The 24,939-nt window shown below is 43.3% G+C and overlaps 1 protein-coding gene and 1 non-coding gene across 2 annotated transcripts in view; one reads left to right on the top strand and one right to left on the bottom strand.

Moving 5' to 3' along the window:
* Positions 1-682: 682 nt before the first annotated feature.
* On the bottom strand, positions 683-816 carry LOC140637443 (small nucleolar RNA SNORA44). Its single transcript, XR_012034557.1, has one exon. It is a non-coding gene; the product is annotated as a small nucleolar RNA SNORA44 (small nucleolar RNA).
* An 18,722-nt stretch (positions 817-19,538) lies between these two features.
* ELOVL5 (ELOVL fatty acid elongase 5) overlaps positions 19,539-24,939 on the top strand; it is a 75,050-nt gene continuing 69,649 nt past the window's right edge. The window contains exon 1 of the mRNA XM_072832633.1: positions 19,539-19,684. The gene's annotated coding sequence lies outside the window, so the exon portion shown is untranslated. The remainder of the gene's footprint in view (positions 19,685-24,939) is intronic.

The following is a 24,939-nucleotide window of genomic DNA, read 5'->3' on the forward strand; positions in this document are numbered from 1 at the left end:
AGCCCTAGAAACTATTATTTGCAAAGATTACTGTTACCATTTAGAAATATGTATACTACCTAAATTTTCTTTAGAGAAAAACTATCCACCGAAAAAAAATTGCCTTGACAAAAACAGTTCTGGTTCGACTAATCATTTTGGCTTTTTAAATGATGAGTGTTATGCAAGGTGGATCCTCGATAAGCCAACATTGCACTGTGGATACATATCTATGTCGAGCTTTTAGAACAAAGGGACTGTATAAGAAATGTTGCTTTGAAGGAATATTTGCAAAACATGCAAACTTCTGTATCTGTATTTGGAAAAAATAAAACAGGTTTTTGTTGCTAAAAATTTTTTTTTCCTCATCTTGCTACAGGTTACGATAAGCCTAGTATACAAGTTCCCTTTGCTTATTAAAATTGCCATCTACCAACCTGGAATGGCCTGCCTCTTCCTTCCGTCTCTCCCTGCCCTCTGAGTACAGAGGCTGCTTTCAGATTTCAGCTGCTTTCAGATTTCACCAAGGAAACTCCAGGTGGATGGTAAACAGCATCTCATGCCATCCCCCTGGAAGGAATTCACTAAGATTTTCATAGTATAATCACTGCACTTGAGTCCACATTTATTAGATGTTTCTGAACTTAATTATTTCATTGGATATTTTTGGCATTTGCGGGGAAAAAATGCCCCCACCCCCAGCAGTTCTAGGAAAGGTGCGTGGCAGCTGCACGTAGGCTTTATGCTATCTGTGCTGTCAAAGTGTCTTTGGGTTGCTCTCGCATGCAGTTGGAGATCCCATGGCCACAGCTGGCCATAGCCCTTGGAAATATGCTGAAAAAATGCTTTTTAATTTAAAAATATATATATCCTAACCATCACAGCTTGCCCCTAAAGGACCATAAGCTTTTTCTTCTTCAAGTCTTGATGGTTCCTATACCTCTCTTATGAAATATTGTATTTTACCTTTTATTGTTGTTTTTTATTTCTGTCATCAAGCTGAAAGCTATTTGAGGCAATATTTGTCTTACTCATCTTTGTTTTTTCTTGTCTTACTCATCTTTGTATGACTTCTAACACTTAGCAAGTGGTAGGAACTCTAGAAATATATATTGAGATGAATTAAATGTAATAATTTGGCATAACCAGTACGACTGGTGCTGTCCTACTTAATTGGTACAAAATATCCAAAATTGCATTCATTATATCATTCACATCTAGCAATCAAAAGCCTGGGCATTGCTCTGTATTTTTAATGGCTAATGTCACTAACATCTTCCCAGATACCTATCACCCTCACCAATTCTCTCCATCAGCCATCTAGTTATATTGTCTCTACTTGTGCAGCTTCCCTTCCCTCTTCTCATTTCTTCTGTCATGCTATAGGTCTAGTATTTCATAGCAGGCTCTGTGGAAGACCCTCCTAATTTGTCTTGGTACTCTGTGGTGAACCCTCTCACCACTACCAGGGAAACCTTCCTTCTACAGATAACACTTTATTTTTCTTCCTCAAAAACGTCAAAACACTCTCAGTTACCCAAAACCTAAATGGCTTCTCCAAGGCTCTCTACTCTGATCTCAGCCTGGCCTAATTTCAAGCTAATCCATTCCACCAGCCCCACCCTCAAGCAGGCCCTTCACCATACCAGGTCCTTGCCTAGACAGTTCCCTAAAATTTCAAATGAAGTTTAGGTTTATGTAGAGTCAAGTTTAACAGAAAGAATGACAGGGAGGTACCTGAAACTTCTTCAGCTATTAGCAGTCATGCATTTCTTTAGCTGTAAGAGTACAGAAGAACTAAAGCTGGAAGCCAAGACTCTCAACACCTCTCCTCTGCTATATACCATGCAAGGATCAACCTCCTGGAGAGCAAAACAATGATTATACATTTTGACTCTGCAAGAGTCAAAGAGTCATACATTTTTGTCTGTTCTGTTCCCTGATCTCCCAAGTTCTTAGAATAGTGCCTATCACATAGTAGAAACTAAATAAATACCGATTAAGTGGGGGGAAACATCATGAAACATATTGTATGTGGAAGAAATTGGGGCCAAGATGCATTTAATGTGTGCCAGCTCTGTACCTGGCAGTGTATGAACCTTGGAGACAGCAACAGGCATTGGGAACCCATGTCCCACTCTTGAGGAGCTTAGAGTTCATGAAAGGAGACCAGCAAAGAGGGATTATTTGGAATAACTCAGATGGGGAATGTTAGGCCTCTTATTCCTCAAATGTCAAGGAAGAAACCAGCAAAATCTTCTATGGTCCCTGGCCCCTTCTTGTCTTAAACATGCTATTTATATTTCCCAGATGAAAGCCCCTAGAGGCCTGGGCTGTGCCCTCTCATCTTGGTACTCTCTACAGTACCTGATGCAGTACTTTCCAATTACTTGTTGCTATTACCTGCTTTTGTCATTAAACTGACTGGGATCATCCAAAGTTTCAAACAGAAATAAAAGTAGAGGTAAAGAAGAAAACTTCTCTGAACATTCTGTTAAGAAAAGGGTACTCCCAATAAATAAATCCTATGATGTGAAACAGCACAGAACAGAGCTGGCAGGAAAACTCCCATATTCAATCACCCACGCCTTGGGCAATTTCTTAGCAACCTTAAGCCTTGGCTTCCTAATCCATACTGTAAGAATAATCATATCTACCTCACAGGGTTAAGAGAACCTAATCAGATAATTAATGTGAAATTGTGGGCTACCTGCACAGCACAGGCCATGATCTCAGGATCCTGGGAAGGAGCCACCATCAGGCTCCCAGCTCAGTGGGGAGTCTGCTTCTCCCCCCACCCCCCACCTTGCTCATGCTCTCTCTCTCTCAAATAAATAAAATCTTTTAAAAAGTATGTGAAATTTCTCTCTAAGAATGAACAACATTCACTACCACTAGTTACTTCTATTCCCACATGTGTGGGAACAAATCCCCTTTGCATCTCCATTGCCTTCCTTCCTAACCTAGTCAACCAGGTAGAGTGTGGAAAGAGTTTGTCTTTTGTCTCCTAATTTCTCTAGATTTAAACTATTGGCTGTCTCACATGCAGGATTTAAAATGTAGATAAAAATCAAGTCTATTATTCTTGGAAATATTTGTTAATTAATATGGGAAAAGAATATTAAAAAGGAAAATAGATTAAATGTCATATGTACTTTTGGTTCATCCTATTTAGAAGAAAATGACATACTAAAAAAATAAGGAAATTATTCAAAGAAGGAAATCAAAGGTTCACAGAGGCATTTATTGCAAATTTATTTATAACAATGGAAAATTACAACTTTTAAGCCAGCTCTAGTAAAGAAGAATTTGTGTGACAGGGATTCTTGAGCTCACCCCCAGTTATTTGGATTCAGTAGATTTGGTCCAAAACGTAGAAATTTGCATTAAGTACAAATGGCTTAAGCAATGACTATGGTACAATTATTAAATGGACATTTTTTGAAAGATAATATAGGGGCGGCTGGGTGGCTCAGTCCGTTAAGTGTCTGACCCTTGAGTTTGGCTCAGGTCATGATCTCAGGGTCCTGAGATGGAGCCTTGTGTTGGTTCTGCACTCAGTGGGGAGTTTGCTTGACTCCCTCTCCCTCTCCCTCCACTTGCCCTCCCCACTTGCAAGTTCTCTCTTTCAAATAAATAAAATCTTTAAAAAATAAAAAGATAATGTAGCAACATGGAAAAACAAAATTGCATATAGGATCTAAAAATCTGTGTTCGTTCAGGACCAAGCAATATGCGGATTTGAGATTTTTTATGAATCCTTCAGAAAAACAAACAGTTGGTAGCAGTGGTTTCTACCCTTCCCATAAGGGCTTCTCATTAGTGTAGTGAGTAAACAGTTACTGGACTTTATCAAAACAGCTTAGATTTGTTAGGCAACAAGAGGACAAGACACAGTAGAGAACCATGCCATTAACCTTTCATAAAAAACAAAGCAACAACTACAGCAACTACTACCAGAAATTGAGAATGCAGAAATGTTGACATCATGACAATTTAGTGTACAAATATTATAGTCATTGATATATAAAACCACCATGTCTCTCCCAGAGCCATCCAAAAGATTAAAGAATTTACCATTTATTGGTGTTGCTAGATTAAAAGGTTTAGGTATCCTTTTTAATCTCTTAGCACCTTTAGTTGAGCTGCATTCTCTGGCATTACCGCATAAGATGAATCAAGAAGTTTGCTAATTTATTTTTTTTAAGGTTTCTTTGGTGGTGGAGGGGCAGAAGGAGAAAGAGAATCTTAAGCAAGCTCCACAAGCCCCAACACGGGGCTCAATCTCACTACCCTGAGATCATGACCTGAGCAGAAACCAGGAGATGAATGCTTAACTGACTAAGCCACCCAGTAGCCCCAAGAAGTTTGCTAATTTATAAAACAGTGATTTTTTTTTTCTAGTAGTCTGCTGTTTGGAGCCCAATCTTAATAGTTAATCTCAGACAATTTAAGCATTTAACAGATGAGCACTTTTTCTCCATGCCTCTGTTTCCCTGGGAATCTATGTAATGCTCCCATGTCTCCTTGAAGTGGAAAATGGTGGATGCTAGAATCATTATCAGGTTCAGTTAAACCAGCTGTTACTTAAAACATTCAAGCCAAAGATCTTCTCTGTTTTCAGATAAGTATCCTAATTTCTACTTCATGGAGAGCAAACCTAGCCATGAAATGGGGAGCACAGAAATAGCATTCTGTGCTAAGATGACAAAAGAAACTATGTTAGTAACTCAATTACTTGTGATATCTAGAAACATAATGTAAGCTCTTAGTCATGATCAGGCCAACACAGTCGGGCCTAAGGGTAAACTCTCTCCAAAGGCACTATTTATGCCAGAGGTTGGCTGTAGGAATTTGGATCGTATTTAAAACCTACTCCTTCATCCCATACCAGCACCAATACTATACAGACTTGCTCTAGGAACTTATTTTTGGTAACTTATTGGAATGGTCAGACAAGGACATAATCTTAGGCCTTACAGGGATCTTTTAAAAAAAACTAAGCCATGCTAAACCTAAAAACAGCAATAAATACAAATATGCAGATAGATACAAAGCTTACTCGGTACAAACTTTTTAGCAGTTCCACCAAGCTTCTGATTTCATCTGGACAGAGAATGCCTCTGCATTGTTTTGTAGAGTATTAAACTCATATTCTGACTATATGGATTTTTCTCCAGGGAACTTGGCCTCACTCCCTATAGTCCCAGTCTCAGAGCCATTTTCAGCCCCATGCAGGTGAAATTTTAATTCTGGAGAGGCAAATGTACTTCTGACCAGGGTGGATCCGGTGTTGGGTGCCCCAGCAACAGCCATTCTTAATCTGGGGCCCAAAGAACCGGACCGTTTCCTAAACTGTCAGAGGGCTGTAAGGATGTGCTGGAGTCAGGTCCAGGCAACCCATGTAGCTCTTGAGAACTACTCTCAAGAACCCACGAGATCAGCTCTCAAGTAGTTCTGGATCATATATCTCACACTGGCTTCCAGGAGCTACAGACCAAGTTGGACAAATTGTCTTTGATTGTTGTCCTGACACCTTCTCCTATAGCTCTTGTCCTTAGGCCCAGTACACATTCCTGAGTTGGGGTCAGCACTTACCTGGCTTCTGGGTGGTTGAAAACTTCACAAGTAACAGAGCAACCCTGAATGTGTGAAGATAATTGTTCTCCAAGAACAATATTCTGAAAACAGTGATGGCACAATTATGGAGGTGTGGGTTTCTCTCACTAAAGGAATCAAGATGGATGATCCTTCTCACAGTTTTATACAAATGATCCTGTGGCACTAGTAGAAAACCTCCCAAGCCAGCGCTTCTTTATAGAAGCAGGAGCAGACAGATGGAAAGCATCACCATGAACACCCTGAAGAAATCCCATTCTTGTGATTTACTTTATCTGTGTCTCACCCTTGTCTCTCACCTCACTGATACCTCTCTCAGATTAAAAAGCTTTCTCACACACGATATTCATTTGATCCCGCAACAATTAAGAAACATCACGCTGGGATAACTGCCAAGTTATCCTGTTACTGCAAGGAAAACACTGTCTCTAGAAGGTTTCCACTTTAGGCACAAAGAAAGCCCTTCCTTGTTCAAATCCTATTGTGCATCCCCTCCCCTGTCCATCCAGGCTTTTCCATATGTATCTTTTTATATATAACCTATTCTGCAAAATTTTAAATTCTTGGATTCATCACAATGTGATACCCTCTTGCCCTCCTTGCAAGCAGCCTTCCTGATGCCACAGACATCAGTGAACCCTTCACCACAGAAATTTACTCATCTTCTCCATTGTCTAACCCAGTGCTGCCTGATAGAACATAATGAGGAAGCCATGTTTGATATTTAAATGTTTCTAGTAAGCCACATTTTTCAAAAGTAAAAAGGAATTACTGAAATTAATTTTTAATGCAGTAAAACATACATAAAATTCACAGTTTAACTATTTTTAAGGGTACAATTCAGGAGCTTTTAGTGTATTCACCAGGCTATGCAAACATCACCACTATTCATTTCCAGAACATTTTCATTATTCCAAACAGAAATTCTATCCCCATTAAATAATAACTCCCCAATTCCTCTGGCCCCAGGTAACCTCTATTCTTCTTCCTCTCTATGAATTTGCCTGTTCTAGGTTATCTCATATAAGTGGAATCAAACCATGTTTGTTCTTTTGCCACTGGCTTATTTCATTTATTTCACTTTTGAGGTTCATCTATGTTGTAGCATGTATCAAAATTTCATTCCTTTTTCAGGCTGAATTATATTCACATATATATCCCACTATGCTTATGAATTCATCTGTGGGTGGACATTTGGGTATGACCATCTTTTGGCTATTTGCTGCTATGAACATTGATGTACTAGTATGTGTTTGAGTCACTGCTTTCAATTCTTTGGGTATACCCCCTAGAATTAGTGAAACTAAGTCTAAAATTATATTTTCCTTAACCCGATATTTGAATTTCATAAAACTTATTTAAAAAGTAGCTTCATTTACACTGGTGAGAATGGCTAAAATTAACAAGACAGGAAACAACAAATGTTGGTGAGGATGTAGAGAAAAGATAATCTTCTTGCACTGTTGGTGGGAATGCAAGCTGGTACAGCCACTCTGGAAAACAGTGTGGAGGTTCCTCAAGAAGTTAAAAACAGAGCTACCCCATGGCCCAGCAATTGCACTCCTGGGTATTTACCCCAAAGATGCTGATGTAGTGAAACGCTGGGACACCTGTACCCCAAAGTTCATAGCAGCAATGTCCACAATAGCCAAACTGTGGAAGGAGCTACGATGCCCTTCAACGGATGAATTGATAAAGAAGATGTGGTATATATATATATATATATATATATATATATATATATATATACACACACACACACACAATGGAATATTACTCAGCCATCAGAAAGGATGGATACCCACCATTTGCTTCAACATGGATGGAACTGGAGGGTATTATGCTGTGTGAAATAAGTCAATTGGAGAAGGACATTCATCATATAGTTTCACTCACATGTGGAATATAAGAAATAGTGAAAGGGATTATAAGGGAAAGGAGGGGAACTGAGTGGGAAAAATCAGAGAGGGAGACAAACCATGAGAGACTCCAAACTGGGAAACAAAAAAAGGATTGCAAAGGGGAGGTGGGTGGGGGGATAAGATAACTGGGTGATGGGCACTGAGGAGGGCACTTGATGGGAGGAGCACTGGGTATTATATGTTGGCAAATTGAATTTAAATTTTGAAAATAAATTAATTTTTTAAAAGATTTTTTAAAAGTAGCTTCATATAGCCACATTGTCCCAGGTATACTTTAAGACAAGTAAGTTAATTAAAAGTAAACAATTTAAAGTCAGTTCTTTAGTCACATTGCAAGTGCTAAATACTCACATATGGCCAGTGGCTTCCGTATCAACCAGTGCAGATCTACCACAGGGTAGAAATGCTTCTCTCTACCCCTTGCATCTGCTCCATCCTATCTTCTCAGCCCACCTCCCACTATTCCCCAACATGTATTCTAGATGGACAGATTCTGAGAATTAATTCAAGAAATATTTATTGAGCACTGACAATATGCCAACCATCGTGCTAACTGCTGAATATGATAGGAAACAAAAACACGTCTGCATGGAGCCCACAGGAGGTTGGGCCAACAGACATAAAAACAAGTAATTTCAGAAATAAATATATCTTATAAGTTGTTATAAGCCCTATTAGAAAAAATGATGCATTGCTGGGACAGGCAGATGTCAAAGAGATAATCACATAAATAACAGTATCTTAGAAAATTTTGCTAAGCACAAGGGGAATCAAAAGGATCTGATGAGAGTTATAACAGTGGGTCTTATTTAGAAGGGGAGCTTCTCAGGGGAAGCAACTTGAAGCTGAGATAGAACAGATGACCTAGGAAAAAGGGTACAGAAAGGGGACAGGGTAGTAGAGTGACCGGGCAGGGGGGATGCTGTGTAAAAGGCCTGGGTTGAGAAAAAGTTTCATTTCTGAGAAACAAAGAGATGAAGGGCATGGCGCAAGTGTAGACAGTGGTGCCCTGGGAGGATGGGCAGGTAGGCAGGGCCTGCATCATGCAGGGCTCCACATCATAGTAAGGATTTGGGATTTAGTACCAAGTGCAATGGGAAAGCTGTTAAAGGATGTTGAAGGATATTGGATTGGCTTTAAAAAAAAAAAAAAAAAAAAAAAGCCATTCTGGCTGCTTGGTGAAGAAAAGTCCTGACTCTTCATCTTGGAGCCTAAAGGAGCCTCCTTTCCTTCTGCATTTTGACCTGCACTGCTTGGTGAAAGTACATCCATAATTCCTGCCTGGTATCCACCTATTGTCACTTTCTGTACTGCCTTCCTTTACTATTATTCATACTCTGAACTCACTAATGTGCCTTAACCCAACTGTGATCTTTTCTAGCAGGCAGGAAAAGCTTCTCACTCATCTTTGTGTACCCACAGCATGGAGCATGGAGCAGATATACTCAGCCAATCTGTTAAATCGGATTGAGTTAAAAGTCCGATCATAGCTTGCTACTTTCTACCCACAGAAAGCATTCTGTGACCTAATTAACTCTGTCTTTAATCCAACTTTTCTGTACTCTGTTTGCCACAAAGTCTAAAGTCCCTGAACAAGACCTGGGCAGCCTTCCAGCATCCCCACTGGCGACACTTAATTATGAACAGGGGTTTTGTTTCAGGTCAGGTTGCAAGGGTTGCAAAAGGCATCAGCCCACATGTGACCATGCATTTCAGAACTTCAAGGAACTCTACTTCCAGAACTCTTCAAAGTTCTGGCATGAAAACTATGCACTTAACAGAGTTCTCAAGAAACACAAATCCATCTCCAAGAAGTGCTTGCACTTGGCTAGATGCACCATCCTGAGCTAAGGACTCCCAAAGCGTTAGATTTCTTCCCACCTTTCACTTATTGAGGATTGAAATTACATGATCTCAGGGAAAGAATTGTGGAAAGGGCCCAAACTTTGTAACTAACAAACTTGTGACCCTGGCCAGGTTCATCTGGATCTGGTTCTGACATCTGAAAAGAGTGATAATACCTATTCCTACAGATTGGTTAGGAGAATTAAATGAGGGATGAGGGACGCCCGGGTGGCTCAGCGGTTGGGCGTCTGCCTTTGGCCCAGGGCCTGATCCCAGGATCCCGAATCAAGTCCCACATCGGACTCCTTGCAGGGAGCCTGCTTCTCCTCTGCCTGGATCTTCTGCTTCTCTGACTCTGTGTGTCTCATGAATAAATAAATAAAACCTTTTAGAGAGAGAGAGAATTAAACGAGAAGTGAAAACATCTAGCAGCAGTTTGTGATCAAAGTGCTTTCTGTGCCTTTAAGTGTTTTGGGGACAGGGTGGAGAGTGGGGAGTGAAAGAGTGACTTTTCCCACCAACAGAAAAGCCAACTAGGTTTCCTCTTATCCTTCCTGGGGAAATAAGACACTATGGAAGATAAATCAGACAGCGGCGGGGAGGAGGGGGGGAGCCCATTTATGAAATATTCCAAAAGAAGTATTTTCAACATCACAGTTTATGAGGCTGCCACAAGCAAATATAACTTAAAGCTCAAATTTTAAAAATGTTAATGCAACCTCACATTTAAATTTTAAACCTCAGCCTTTTGTAATACCTCCCTCTCTGCAGTGGTGACACATTAGCAAACTCCAGAGCAGAGGGCTAATTCACGGGGGGGGCGGGAGACTAAAATAATTGAAAGCAAAATAAATAAAATAAAATAAAATAAAAAAATAAAATAAAATAAAAAAATAAAATAAAATAAAATAAAATAAAATAAAAAAATAAAATAAAATAAAATAAAAAAATAAAATAAAATAAAATAAAATAAAATAAAATAAAATAAAAAATTGAAAGCTTCTCTCGAGGCTTTTCCCCGGGCCCCGGCGTTGGGCTGGGCCGCCCGCCGACACGTTTCCTCGCCGTTTTCTCCCACCCCCGGCAGCTGCCCCGGGTCGCGCGCCTCGGAGACCCGGGACGCCGCAGTCGCCGGGCGGGATGCTCCGGGCGGGATGCTCCGGGCGGGACGGCGCAGCGCGCGGACCCCGGAGGCAGCACCGCCCGCAGCCTTCCCCCGGCCGCCGGCCTCCCTCCGCGGTCCCGGCCGCCCAGCTGCCCGCCCCAGGCTCAGCGCCACCCCCTCCCCCCGGGTCCCCCGCCGGGTCAGCGCCGGGCCGAGGCCGGTCAATGCCCGGGAATGACCCCGCCGGCGCGCGAGCCTCGGGCGGGGAAGGAGCGCGCGCCCGCCGCGGGAGGCCCCGCCCCATCGCCAGATGCGGCGCCGGCGGTGCGCGGTGATTGGCGGGTGCGGCCGCGGGATGAATGGGGTGACCGCGACGGGGGAGCGGGGCGGGGACGCGGAGGGCGGAGGGCGGAGGGCGGAGGGCGCCGGGCGGGGGCGAGCCGCAGAGGGGCGCAGGGGCGGCGGCGGCACCGCCCTGTGCGGCGGGCGCCCAACGGTCCCCGCGCCGGGCGAGAGGAGGAGGGGGGCCCGGTGGGCGGGCTCTGGTCCCCGGGCTGGGCGCGCCTGTGGGGGCCCGGAAGTGATAGGGGCCCCAGAGGGGCTGCGATGCAGACCGGGGGTGGGGGCGGGGGTGCAGGGGCGGGGGGAGGGGCAGGGGAGGGGAGGGAGAAGCCGCGCCTGCTCTCAGGCCCCCGGCGAGGGGCGTCCCCGCGCCCCGAGAATCCCTCCTGGCTTCTCTGAGCGCGCTGTGCAAGCAGGGCCTTGCTCGTCGGAGTAAGAGCTGTGATTGGATTCCGTGTCTGGACATCCCTGTCTGGAAAGGCAGCTTTTTTTTTTTTTTTCCTGTTCCTATACCAGTCCCTTATTTGACTTCATAGTTCACATTGGGTCCTTCAGCAGATACTATTGTGTGCCTACTTTATGCCCGGCACACCTCAGGGGGCAAGATAGACTTGTTTCTAACATCCTGAAGGGTAAAAGCTTCATTACAGCAGGTGGGGATAAAAATAAGCAACCAAAACAATTACAGATTATGCAATGTGCTGTGAACTAAGGATTAGGGTTGTAGTTGAAGAAGGAGAAATGCAAAGACGAAAGACTGATTTTTTTTCCCAAGATAATAGGAAAGGCGCATCTGAAAAGGTGACTTGTAAGTTGAGACCTGGAAAAGGGGGAGGTGAGCAGTTTTAAGGAGAGAGTATAGCCTCTGCAAGGGGTTCGATTCCCTTTTCTCATCCTCTGCAACATTTGAATTTTCATAGCACTTTTTTTGCACTTCTTAAGATATGTGACTTTTTACCAAGTGTTATAGTTTTATTCTCTCAATTCCTGGCACATACCAGGTCCCCCCAAAATACTCAGAAAATATATACCCCGTATCCACTTATTTCCAGATATGCTGCTAAGGTGCCCAGGAAAATTTAAAAAGTGAAATGAGCATTTGTGTTTCCTGAAATATTAATTTTGTATTTTTATGCTTGTCCTGTACATCCACTATGGCACCCTTTATCCCTGGTGTTTGGGAATTTCTCTTCACCACAACGAAACTTTCCAGGCTTTCATGCTTTCTGAACTTAATTGATCCAATAAACTAATTCGGCCTACCTATTAGTAAATGAAAGTACAGTGTATTCTTCTTTTTACATAGTGTTTGTGTCTATTTTCCGGTTTGTGTTTTATTAGTAACCAACTGGCAATGCCTTGATTCAAAGCAATAAATGAAATGAAAATTTGAAGCACTTGACTAACCCTCTGAGTTGAAAAACGTTTATTGATGTTGGGCTGAGAATGTAGGTCCTTTCTCAGCCCTCATTCCATGGAGCAGTATGCCTTGCTTTGTTTACAGAGTGGCCTGCCTTGATCTCTACCTCCTCCTTTTGAAATTTGGCAACCTACTCCCATATGTGTAAATGTTTTCTTGTGATATGAGAAAACCATACTGGGAAAGGCAAATTCTTAGAACTAAAATATTGACATAGTTATCAAAATATTAGGCATATCTTGATTGTTCCAACAAGTAAATAAACTTCATTTCAATTATTCTGTCTCTGATTCTGTTTTTAAAAGTAAAATTATTGATTTTATCTGTATTAGTTATCTATTGCTTTATAACAAATGACCCCCAAACAGTAGCTTAAAATGACAGTTTTTCTTTCAAAGTTTCTGCAGGTGAAGAATTGGGGAATTGCTCATTTAGCTGGGTTTTATGTTTTGGGGTTTCTCACAGTCTACAATTAAAATTAACTGGGCCTGGGGTCATCTTAAGGCTTTGCTAAGGAAGAAGGCACTTGCTAGTTCACTGATGTGGTCATTGGCAAGATTCAGTTCCTTGTGGGCTATCACACTGAGGACCTCAGTTCCTAGTTATCTGTTGGCCAGAGGCCATACTTAGTTTCTTGTTTTGTGAGCATCTCCAACATGGCACCTTGCTTCAACAAGTTTGCAATGGAGAGTGCTAGTAAGATAGTAGTCAATTCTTTCTCAACCTTATCCTGGAAAATCATTCCATTATTGTTGCCTTGTTCTTTCTGTTAGGAGCAAGTTACTGAGTCCAACTCATGGGCATAAAGATCAGGTGCCAGGGATCACTGGGAGCACTTTCAGAAGCTGCTAATCATACTATCAGAGCACAGTAAGCTGATGAAATGAATTTGGGGCCTCAAAAATCTTTCTTGCGTATCATGAAACAGTTTGCTGTCTTATTGCTGTATTTATCATGAAGAAAGTAAATGGTCTTTTGAGAGTCTAGTTCAGTGAACATTTATTGAATGCCTGCTAAATATCTGGCATAGCATAAAGCTAGAGGAAAAAGATGACACATGACACATTTTCCAGCCTTGAGTTGGGGAAAAGAGGTATAAGCAAATAATTATAATATTAATAAGTGATTTTTTTAAAGGCCTGCATGGAGTGCTTCAATTATGGGGAGAATAGGAAAGAAACATTCTGTTCTAGGTCACATTTAAGGAAGTAAAAAGGGTGTAGAGACAAAAGAAAAGATTACATAAAGTTTGAGACTATGTAGAAGTTAATCTTATTGATGAGCAAAATGCAAAAGTAATGATATACTATTGTACTTTTTATTTCTAGACCTGAAAGAGCCTAAAATTGCCCCACTTTTATGCATATAGGATATCTAATAGCTTTTTAAGCTTTATACCTGAGTTCATTCTATTGAAATACATCTGAGAGTGTAGCCCCACATCTGATAGAGTGTGTCATTTAATCATTCAGATTAGAACGCAATACTGTAATGCTATTTAGCTAAAAGAGAATTGACTTAGTGAACCTAACCCTAGGGAATACACTTAAATTTGAAAAATAAAATGTGCTTCGTGTTCAGATACCAAACAATAGTTTGCAACTGAACTGCAACACACTCATAGAATTTCAGGTGAGTCTCATGATGCTACCACATTCACTTCTGCCAAACAATGAACTTGAGATTGTGGAAAGAAATTATACTACCAGTTTTTGCAATGTAACAGCATGTCTAACATTGCAGGTGCACAAAAGCAAGGCCTTTTATAATGCATATAAACTAAAATATCACATGACCTAGCATGACTAAATCATTTATGAGTAATTATTAGAGGACTTGTTTTATAAATGATGGAATAAAGGCAAAGCATATTCTGTGCTACCTCAGCATTGCCAAAAATCATAAAGAGCATTTGAAGAACACAACAGCTCAACCAGAATATACTCCTCAACAATAGACACCATGTGGCTACTCTTTGCCAGTTGCACATAATTTTTAGCCAGAAGTTTGGTCATTGTCTGTTTTTGTCTGCTCCCTAGAAATCTTCAGCTCTTTAATATATTACATAATTTTTATCAATTATGAAAGTTATCTGTTGATAACCAGCAAAGTAAAAGACACATTGAGAATCTGTCCTGTTCTAAAATCTTATTTTTAACAGAGCTAAGCATTTGAAGAAGTTGAGAACCGAGAGTTGAATTCGACCTTAATATTAAAAGTAAATCTTTAGTATGTCAGATAGTGGTAAGTGCTAAAGAGAAAATGTAAGCAGGGTAAAAAGGTTCCAGAATGTGAGAGGCAGGGAGGGAGATGTTGCAAACTTAGAGTTTAAGATCTCTCTAAGACGATGACATTTATAAAGAATGCAGTAAAAGTGTAAGTCTTGTAGATTTCTAAGTGAGATTATACTAGGCCTGATGGAAGAGTAAGTATAAAGGCCCTGAGGCAAGTCCAGTACTAAAGAGGTGATTGTGGGTAGAAGACACTGGTGCTGAGTCATGAAGGACCTTATAAGTGACTGTAAGGGTTTTTTTACTCTTAACTGAGATGATAGGTTGATTGATGGTTTAAGTACACAAGTGACATCATCTGGCTTTGGTTTTAAGAGTATCAATCGGGCTGCTGGGTTGAGAATAGACTGTGGGTGACAAAAGCACTAGAGGTCCGGGCTGTTGGAAAATTCTGAGCAACAGCTGTATTAACTTAAACCAGTAGTTGTGGCGAAATAAGAATCGGGGTATATTTCAAAGATTGAGGAGACAGAATTTAGTTAGTGCAAGGATGTAGGATGTGTAAGAGGATGAGAGGAGCTAAACATAACTCTAAGATGTTTGGCTTGAGAAACTGAATGAGTAGAACGGTCATTTACAAAGCTGGGGAAGACCCTGGATATGAGGGAAAATCTAGAATTCATTTTTTATTATTTTCAGTTTGAGTTGCCTTTTAGACATCTAAGAGGAGAAGTCCTTAATAGGCAGTTATAGGGATGCCTGGGTGGTTCAGTGGTTGAATATCTGCCTTCAGCTCAAGGTGTGATCCCGCGAGTACTGAGTCCCACATCAGGCTCCCTGGGAAGGAGCCTGTTTCTCCCTCTGCCTGTGTCTCTGCCTCTCTCTCATGAATAAATAAACACATCTTTTAAAAAATAGGCAGTTATATACATAATACATAGACTTCAGGGGAAAATACATTTGGAAGAAATACATTTGGGGGTAAATAGAGTATATATAGAATCCAAAGCTATGAAAGAGGGTGATAATAGCACCTAGGAAGTAGATGTATATAGAGAGGACTGAGGACACAGACCCCTTTCATTGTCCAGTCACTCCTGGATGGAGTACTGAAGAGTATATAAAAGGAAGTGGAGAAGAAAAGCCAGAGTATCCAGAAATAGTTCAAGCTGTTCATTCATTCAACAGATATTTATGAGCATCAGCTATTTGCCAGAAGTTCTACTAGCCGTTGGGAAAACAACATGGTAGACCAGGCAAGGGCAATGCCCTCAAGTAGTTCACATCCATCAGGATAAACACTCAAGGACAGGAATAGAGATAAACCCCAGTACAATGAAGAGGAGTAGCAGCTGAGTAACAATGGAAGTGTAGAAATGACTCCTTGTTCTGGGGAGGAAAGGAAACTGCCTTTAATCTATCTGCCTCTAACAAAGACAAGCCAGACCAATGGGAACCCCTGGCAGCAAGATAACAGAAAACACAAATTAGAAGAAAAAAATAAGATCATGGGGTGGGGGGGGTGGGGAGGGGGAAAGTAGGAGCCAACAGAGACTTTGTAGTGACATGCTTAGCATAAACTAGCTTATGCTTGTCCTATATTTTAGCCAACTTTCAAAGGTCCAGAGGCAAACATAGACTTATTTCTTACCTCAAAAAATAGGTTTCACTATATTGTGCAAATATCTCCTAAGCACATATAGTGTTTCATCCTGAAATGAAGCAAGTCTCATTTTTTAAAAAATATTTTATTTATTTATTCATGAAATACACAGAGAAAGAGAGAGAGAGAGGCAGAGGGAGAAACAGGCTCCTCGCAGGGAGCCTGATGCGGAACTTGATCCCAGACCCCAGGATCGCACCCCAAGCCAAAGGCAGACGCTCAATTGCTGAGCCACCCAGGAGTCCCAAAGCAAGTCTCATTAATCAGAATTACATTCTATTGAAACTTTCTATTGCATTTTTTTAAGATTTTATTTTTAATTAATCTCTATACCCAACGTGGGGCTCAAACTCACAATCCTGAGATCAAGAGTTGCCTGTTCCACTGACTGAGCCAGCCAGGCACCCCTTAATTTTATTTCTTAATTTAACTACAGATGCTATAACAATGGAACATATTTTCCAGGATGTCAAATTCTTTCTTTCTCGAGAGCAATATTGAAGTAACTTTCTAATATGCTTCGAAGTGTGTGGTTGGAGGAGATTTCAAGCCATTGATGAAAACTAAGAGCAGAAGGAAAGAAAGCTACCAGAATTTAAAAATAAAGAAAAGCAAAAGGAGAAAGATAAAAAGGAATACTTAAGTATTAAGTAATGAAAATAATTCAATAATCACTTCTTAGGGACTATTGTATGGATGTTGTAAAGAAAAAGGGAAGAGTTATAGGTTTTTGTTTGTTTGTTTGTTTTGTTTTGTTTTTACTGCACCTAAGCAGTGGGATGGCTCTAGCACAGTGTCAAGAACCTGGTTGGCCAAGAGTCTGATTCTGACACTAAGTAAAAGACTTCTTTTTTTTTTTTAGATTTTATTTATTCACGAGAGAGAGAGAGAGAGAGAGAGAGAAGCAGGCACCATGTAGGGAACCCGATGTGTGACTCCATCCCAGGACCCTGGGATCACGCCCTGGGCCGAAGGCAAACACTCAACTGCTAAGCCACCCAGGCATCCCTAAAACACTTTTCTTGAACCCTGGCAATGAATCCTAGGCATTCTTTTGGTTTATTTGGAAAAAAAAAAAAGCAACCCATATTTAAATTGGGAAGTCATTTCAGTTTTACTGCTTGCTTTCCTTAAAGCTTTATCCATGATTGTGATAGTGGTGCAATCTACAATAATTGGTACTGTGGCCATGATAGTTTACACTGTAGGGTGTAAGATGAGCTGTGGGGTGAGGGTAGGGGGAATTCTCCCTAAATCATATATGTATTCGGAACCCTAAGTCTCTGGAGAGGAAGAAAGAGAACATGCCTTTACACCTTAGGATTAAGAGGAATCAATAGTCCTGGGACACTATATGACAGAGGGTTAGAATTCTAGAACAGAAAATGGAAGCACCTGGGGATGATGGGGAGGAGGAACAAGAATTCATTCATTCAAAACATATTTACTAAGCTCTTATCATATACCAAGCACTGTACTAAGATCTGCGGATAAACAGCAAAATTCAACATGTTTCCCCTTCCAATGGAGTTTACAACCTAAAGCCTAAAGGTCTTTAAAGTGGGGGTACAAGCATCTATCTCATGGATTGAGAAAGATGGTACAATCAGAAAACAACATGCATAAAATACTACAACTTTGTATTTACTTTTACCTTAAGAAAAAATAATTACTATATGACTTGACAGTTAAGTCCGTAATTAAAAATAAACACAAATATTTTGCTAGTACAGGCTAAAAACATTTTACTGATAAGTGAGCACAATAAAATTGAGTGTATTGTAAAACTTGAGATTTTTGGAATATGAAACTTTTAAAACTGGGAAAGACAGAACTTGGCTAGACTAACAGAGAGCTGAACCAACTCTGGCCTTGGCCTGCTAACAGAAGAATGAAAAATAAAGGAAATACCTTCACCAAACTCTTCTATGCTTCTAGCACATGCTTTTCACATGCCCCTTATCAGAAATCTTTTAATCAGTGTTATCTCGGTTTCCATTGTAGCATTGACTGCCGCATGGTAATTGTTTCCCGACTTTATTACTTTATTATTACTTTATTATAGGCAGAGGGGTTCCTTGAGGTTCTTTTTCTAACATCTAGTACAGCATTTGACAAACTGAAGCCATTCAGTGTTTGTGGAGTTGAATGACAATGGACTATTTTGTGTATGTTTAAATCACCTCAATTTGTGTATGTTTAAATTATCTAATTTGTATACAGTTTGTACATCCTTATTCTTACTGCAGTGGCCCAGTGCCTGGAACACAGCTGGTACATGATAAACATTACATTGAGAATACACTTACCTACGTTAAATGGTTGCCTATGTTGGCTCAACCTACTTGGAGTAGTAAGAGGACACAAGGAGAAAGGCTTAATTTCTGGGGCTTGATATGGGGCAAGTGTGGGATACTAGGATGACCAAGGCCCGGAGTTTTAAGTACCAATGAAAAACAGCAAGGATCTATTCGTGCCTTGAGCACAAAGCACTGTCTTGAGTGCTTACGTTTGTCTAGCCGAAAAGGCGTCACTTACTTCACCACCTTTCCTCCTTTTAAAAGCCTGTGGAGGGGATCCCGGGGTGGCTCAGCGGTTTGGCGCCTGCCTTTGGCCCAGGGCACGATCCTGGGGTCCTGGGATCGAGTCCCACGTCGGGCTCCCCGTGCATGGAGCCCGCTTCTCCCTCTGTCTGTGTCTCTGCTTCTTTCTGTGTCTATCACAAATAATAATAATTTAAAAAAGCCTGTGGAATAATTTCTAGAGTAGAAATGAAGTTGGTAGTGACCTCTAAGGAAAAGTGAGAATCCCTAGGAGAAAAAAAAAAAAAAGTCACAGTAAATCTATCCAAATGGAGTTAGGTTCTAACAACGATTTTGAGTGCTTTTCGCCGTTGCCTTATCTTGTCCAGCTGCAGACCTCCGCTCCGGTGGTCTCTGCAGGTATTTAACCCTTTGAGCTAAAAAAAAAAAAAAAAAAAAAAAATCAAGGAGAGGTGGATCCGGTTCGGAATCCTAGAGGCGAGGCCTCTGAGAGCGCGCCGCCGAGCTGGAGCTGCCGTCGTCCCAGCGCGGCCACGACCTCGCCCTGCCGGCCTGGCTGTCAGAGATGCGGAGCTCAGGGTGTCAGGAGCTTCGCCGCCGGCCGCGGTTGCGCAGGCCCTGCGTTCCCCGCAGGCTTATGAGGAAGAAAGGGGGGAAAAGATCGCCCGGAGACACGTGAAGCCGAGGGCCCCAACCCCGGCCTCGGCCCGCCGCGGCCCCGGGCTCCGGAATTTACAATCACGAAAGTTCTATTGTCCCGCTATTGGCTCCGGGGCCGCATGACATCATAGCGCTTGATTCGCCCCTCGGGCCGCGATTGGCTGGCCGCGCCATTGTGACGTCACGGTCAGCCCACGCTCTGATTGTAGATACCCGGCGCCTTCCTCTTCCCATCGCGGCGCTCCGTGGCTCCCGGGGCCTCGCTCGCACGTCCTCCTCGGCTCCGCCGGCCGCGGTCGCCCGTGCAGCCGTCGCGCCGCTCCGCCCAGGGCCGCCGCCGCCCCTGGACGACGAGGTAAGCCGTCGGCTCCGGGAAACTTCGCCTGGGGCCGCCGCTCGGCCATGACACCCGCGCGGGCGCGCGGCCGGGACGCGAGGGCTGCGAGCCGCGGTGAGGACCTGGGGCCGCCGGCCCGCGCCGCGCCCGCGTGGCGGAGCAGCTCGGCGGCGGCGGCGGCGGCGGCGGCGGCGGCGGGGCCCCGCCTGGCTCCCCCGGGCGCGGACGGCGGGCGCCTCGGGACTTCGCGCCCAGCCGCAGGCTCACCTGCTCGGCGCGGGGAAGCCGCGGGCGGGCAGGTGTGCGCCGTGACAGGCGCGGCGGGGACCCACGGCGTGCCCGGACCGCGGGCGGCGGCGGCGGGCTCCTGTCGGGAGGGACTGGCGGGCGAGGTGCGCGCTGCCGGGAAGCGCCCCGGAGGAGGCCGGGGCTGGCCCGCGGAGTCCCGAGCGCCTCGGCCGGGGCGCGCCCGCCCGCGCCCCCGCCCCCGCCCCCGCCCGGCGGCGCGGGGACCCTCCGGCCTCTCCTTCCCCGCCTCTGCCTCCGGGAGGGAAGCCCGCTACGCTAGCCCAGGGCCACTCGGGTCTTATTAAAACCAGAGGACTGCAGCTCGGCGGTGCTCGGGGAGGGATGAGGCCGGCGGGGAAGCGGGGGGCGGGGGGTGAGGGGGTGGGCGGGGACTCGAGGGCGACCTGGGCGGCCCTTTGGGGAGTCCCGGCGCGGGAGGGAGGGAGGGAGGGAGGGAGGAGGCGCGCGGCGCGGGAGCGGCTGGGAGCCGGCGGAGCCCTGGGGTCGTGGCGGCTGCCACTTGTAAGGAAAAGTGCCCCATTGCAGTGTCCACGCCTGCAGGACTGGCCCCCTCCGTGCCACATCTGTCCGCCCGCGTCCGAGAATTGGGGGCGGGGGGGGTGCCCGGAGCAAGAGTTGTTCTTTTAAAGCTGCCTCTTGCAACCCGTCCCTTGCTCTTGCACTTCTGAGGTTGGGTGGTGGTTTCCCGTTCCGACGACTCCAGTTCAGCTCATCTCCCCGCTCGCGATTGCAGATTTGGAGAATGCATCAGGCCAACTTTGTTGGCTCCAGATACAGGACGCTTCCACACGCCACTCTTCCCCGGTGGGGGTCCCGCACGGAGGAATCCGGTGCCTTGACGTACTAGCTGGGCTGGGGGACCCAGAGGGGCCCGCGGGGGGTGGGGTGGGGGTGCGGGATTGCGGCAAGCGTGAAATCTTCATTCTTTAATAACGGACCCGTTGCAAGGAAGTGCTTTTTCAGGGTTGTACGGAAGAGCTAATTGTTGTTTGTCAGATTTTGTAACATGTTCCCCTATTTGGTAGATAACCTGTTGGTTTGCACTTGTTTTACTTGCACATCTCGGCCAACAGCATTTGGTGCAGAATCTGCAGATGCCGACATCGCCAGTTTTGTGTTCGATGGCTGTGGACGAACACTTTTAACTTTCCATCTTCGGTTAGGAGTGAATCACTTTTTTTATGTAGTCTGCTCAGATGCTGCCCGGGATTCTCCCGGAAAGCTCCGCACTTGAAAGAGAAAGGTCGTTCATGTCCCTTCTAGGTTATTAGCCCAGATGATAACTTTACATCACCAAGGGTTTTCTTGTACTCTTTTGCATTTTCTTTTCTCTTCCATTTCTAACTGAACACTGAAAGGAAGATGCTATTGATGGCTACAAGATGGCTAATTTTACAGAATGTGGAACTTTGCTGAAAAGTGAAAGTAGAAAGCGTACTAAAATTTGTCAGATTTTTCAAGAAAAGTGTCTTGTAACTTCAAACGCTGTCCTCGTTCACCTGACTCCATTTCCTTACATACAAATGGATGTTTCCTGTTGCAGAATTTTTAGGATTTCAGGAGAGGATACAAATCAAAGCCCAGTTTGGAGTCCTCCAAATACTGATTCAATAAATGCTTCCTTATTTTTCTTCCTGGGGAAGGGGAAGTGAGATATAGAGGATGTGGCCAAGAATAAAGTGCAAGAATCTCAAACGACTGGGAAAATATTCAAAACTTTAGGTTTTCACAGGCAAGAATTCCAGTATCCCTATGAAGGCACTTTTGAAAATGAGGTAAGTTAGCTCATTCGCTGGGACTAGCAGAGCCTCGTTTTTTTTTCCTACCTGTCCTGGTTTGAGACCTTAATCTTTGAGTGTGTGCAAGGATCTTTCTTTCATTACCTTTTCTCTTACTTTTTAACATAGTTATTGATTGTCCTCCTGCTTCTAGAGGTGAGTGTCTTATTTCCAACATAAATTATACAAATCAAGGCAAAACTGTTTTCCTTCCTTTCAGGTAACTTTGATGCCCAAGTAGATGATAGTGTGACAGCTTTACTTTTTTATCTGGCCATACTATCCTTCCTTTCCCCTAAGAAATTTTTATTTCAGACAGATATGTGCCATTTATGTAACTCTATTAAAAATCTAACCCAGTTGGGATGCCAGGGTGGCTCAGCGGTTGAGCGTCAGCCTTTGGCTCAGGGCGTGATCCCGGAGTCCCAGGATCCCAGGATCCCAGGATCGAGTCCCACTTTGGGCTCCCTGCAGGGAATCTGCTTCTCCCTCTGCCTTTGCCTCTGCCTCTCTCTGTGCCTCTCTCATGAGTAAATAAAATCTTAAAAAAAAAAAAAATTGACCTAGTTAACTTGTCTAAGATTAACAATATGTCATCTTTCAGATCTACCTTAAATCTATTCCTTTATTTTTTCTAGGTGCCTTTTTAATTCATTGATTTGCCAGTTATGTGTAGTTTGTGTGTGTGTTGGGAGAGGTTATGTAAAAGTTGAATGACACAGTTCTGACTCCAAAAGTCTTCCTGAGTTCGTTTACATTTTAATCCTTTCATACCTATGCTAAATCTATACCGGGGACTATAAAAGGGGTCAGAAGTAGATTTCTCCAGGACTTGTGTAACTCTCGGAAAGCTTTGTATGGCAGAACTATCTATGTTAGACAAATCAGCGCTTACCACTGTAAGATTGGTTAGGATGTTTTCAGTACAGGAAACAGAACACCTGACTCAAATGGGCTTAAAATGACCACCTGACCTGAAAAGTCCTGAGGACAAAACTTTCTATCAGTGTCTCTGTAGTCCTTTCAGATGATGGTTATGTCCATAGGCTGATTTTGCAAGATGACGGCCAGCAAAGATCTGGATCCCCGTTAACATATTCTTATGTAGGAACTTCACTTCCCATCAACCTCCAAAGAGGGTCCTTGGCTTTGAGGTGATTAACTTAAGTAATCAAGTAATGGCTACTTGAAGTAATACCTATAACAATGGAAATCTGATAAAGGGGGGGGCGCATATCCCAGAGCTAAGGAAGAGGATTTAAATCTCATGTCACCTGTTGGGGTGCTACCATACCTTCAGTGAGGGCCAGTGTGGACATGGGGGAAGTCACCACATAGTGGACTAACTGTAAGGACTTCCAAGGATGTCAGTACCAAAGAGATGATTGGATTAAAATAAGTAGAATTGAATCAACATTTGAATGTAGGCTTACATTTCATAGAAGAATCTTACTGATTTGAAGAGATAGGACAGGCATTCCAGGAGAGAGGGAATTTGGAGAGCAAACATCTCTGGAGTCCTTGGGCAAAAAAGCAAGGAGGCCCAGTTGACTGAAGCTGATAGTGCAGAAGTGGAAGGTTAGAAAGGCAAGTCATTGATGATGATAATAGCTGTCTGTTACAAAGCTCTAATGTGTCAAACCCTGCAGTGAACACTTTATATGGGTTTATCCCAATTGCTATTAATTAGTACTGTGAGCATTCTCACTTTACTGATGAAGAAATGGAGGCTTAGAGAAGTTTAGACACTTGGCCATGGGCACAAAACATTCCAGCCCAGATCATCTTGAGCCCCTAGCCTGCCCTCTCTCCTGAGGTTACAGGGTAGCGCTGAAGCTTTTGAACTAGGAGTACATTATGAACATGGTGCCCTAGGAATATGACTCTTGGCAGAATGTGTAAGATGAATTGGCTCGGACTGTGGAGATGGGTTGGGAGGCTATTGGATGTGGCCAGAGTGGTGTGAAAACCCCATGTGGAACTACAGTTGTGAGCACAGACACATTCTACAAGATTATTTCTAGGATAAGATCTGAGACCTGGAGACCAGTGAATATGAGGGCCAACAAGATGAAGAACACTCAAGACCAAGTGGTAGAAGAAACTTAGTGTTACAGAGAAAGAAGAAGGAAGCTTTGCAATTAGGTGAAATATCCAAACGGCCCAGATATGTATCTGGACAAGCTCTCCCCCCCCCCCCCAATTGGCTGTTGCCTTTCTACAACTACACATTTCATCTATTTTCCGACAGTTTTTAATATTTTAACATACCTTGGTAGAGATGTAGTTTATAATCCGTGGCATTTTAAAATCACTGCAGGCACTTCTCCACATTTTAATAATACTGAAATTGGGATGCTTCCTAACTTTTAATGAAGTATCATTGGTGAGAGAAGAAAAATACATTATTGGTAAAGCTCATGCAGCTGGTTGCTCGCAGAACCAGAAGTAAGAAGCAAGGCTTTTGGGGCTCCATCCATCAGCTAACTTATCTCAGCTTATGTAATAGATAAGAAAGTCAGTGATGCCTCATGATATAGGATTATAGTGAAGCATATGCATAGTAGTTCTTTATTGCAACTGAAGTAATTTGAGAAGATGGGAAGGCATAGCTGTTTAAGTCTGGGGCATCATTCTTTTTTTTTTTTTTAATTTATTTATTTATGATAGTCACAGAGAGAGAAAGAGAGAGAGGCAGAGACACAGGCAGACGGAGAAGAAGGCTCCATGCACCGGGAGCCCGATGTGGGATTCGATCCCGGGTCTCCAGGATCGCGCCCTGGGCCAAAGGCAGGCGCCAAACCGCTGCGCCACCCAGGGATCCCTGGGGCATCATTCTTGTATAGAACCTGGCTACCATGGCTTTCTGTTCTGACTTGCCACCAACCATGAGAACATCAACTCTGGGTATTGGTCACTTTTTCTTTAAAAGATTAAGGTGATTTCCAAGTCCCTTTCAGAACTAAAATTTTTTATTTTCACTTTTGCCAAGATCAAATCCCTTGTTTCTGTTTGATGAGGGATAGAGAGTGAAAGTTGAAATCATTTAGGTCTTAGAAAGGAGATGTCAAAATTAATGGTGGAAGTTACAGTTTTGTCTTTAAGAGGTTAAGCTTAATGGCTAGAAATATTCTGGCCTACAAAGTGAATTGTTTAGGAAGATAACCTGACCTAATTTTGAGTATT

Source organism: Canis lupus, chromosome 7, assembly GCF_048164855.1.
Source record: "Canis lupus baileyi chromosome 7, mCanLup2.hap1, whole genome shotgun sequence".
Lineage (NCBI taxonomy): Eukaryota > Metazoa > Chordata > Mammalia > Carnivora > Canidae > Canis > Canis lupus.